Raw genomic sequence first — 1187 nt, 5'->3', positions numbered from 1 at the left:
CCCTTCCTTCCTTCCTTCCTTCCTTCTTTATCTACATGTATGTCTGCACTTCGGAAGAGGGCGCTGGATCCCATGGGACTACAAGAATAGGCAGTTGTGAGCAGCCATGTGAATGCTAGGACTTGAACTGGGGACCTCTGATAGAGCAGCCATTGCTCTTGACAGCTGAGCCATCTCTCTGTCTCCACAATCCTAATGTGCATCTCTCCAAGTTCGCCCTGAAATATACCCTCAATCCAACAGTAAGCAGAACTTGTCGGCAATTTAAAGGAGTCTTAACCTTCCTAAGTGCCTACCACCTTTAGGCACTAGTAGCAGAAACTAAGATGTATCTAATACTTCCAAAAAGCAGCATTTGCACAGAACGTAGCATGTTGTCAGTTCCATACACCAAGCATACAAAGCTTGGCAAACTAAAGCTGTCAGTTCTGAAGCTAAGCAGTTCTGTGTCTGAGGGTAAGACACAGAATTAACTCAGGGAAAAGACTGTCCATGTTGAAAATAAAATTCAGGATCCTTCCTATTTTTCTGATTTTGGCCAAGACAATTACTAGATAATCTCCTTGATCTGACATAGAACAGAGCAGTCATTATCAATCTCCTGACTCAATGCTTTAAAACTCTATTCCACTTCTACAATATTATCATTCTTTTGGGAAAACAAAACACCAGGCCACAGTCATAGTACTAGCAAGTATCTAGAAGCCTGTCAAGAGCAGTGCTCTAGAAAGAACTTTAATGACACAATAGCCACTAGTCACACACTGCTCTTCAGAACCCAACAAGTAGGTGGTACAACAACGGGAATGGGTCTGAAGTTTTGTCTCATCTGAATCAATATTTAATTGGCACGTATGATTTCAGTCTGTAGTATGGGCACAGCAGTTCTAGATGCTCCAAACAATTTCAGTGAGTGAAGGGTTTAAAATGAATCTTCTTTTTTAGACACAGCAGACATTCAAGAAATCACATCATTTGCTTAAAATTATGCTTTTCCTGGGTAAAACCATGAAGCCAGTAATGATCTATCTCCATTTGTTAAGATAAAATACAGTAATTCAGCTGCAACCATAATTCCCAGTTTTCATGTTTTTGCTTAGTCATATGAAAATGGTGTATTTTCCTTTGAAGCCATTCTTATCTCACTTTGATTATTTATATATATATATATAAATAATCAAAGTGAG

Source organism: Grammomys surdaster, unplaced genomic scaffold (genome assembly GCF_004785775.1).
Source record: "Grammomys surdaster isolate TR1022 unplaced genomic scaffold, NIH_TR_1.0 125974, whole genome shotgun sequence".
In the NCBI taxonomy this organism is placed as follows: Eukaryota; Metazoa; Chordata; class Mammalia; order Rodentia; family Muridae; genus Grammomys; species Grammomys surdaster.
This window is presented reverse-complemented; position numbering follows the sequence as displayed.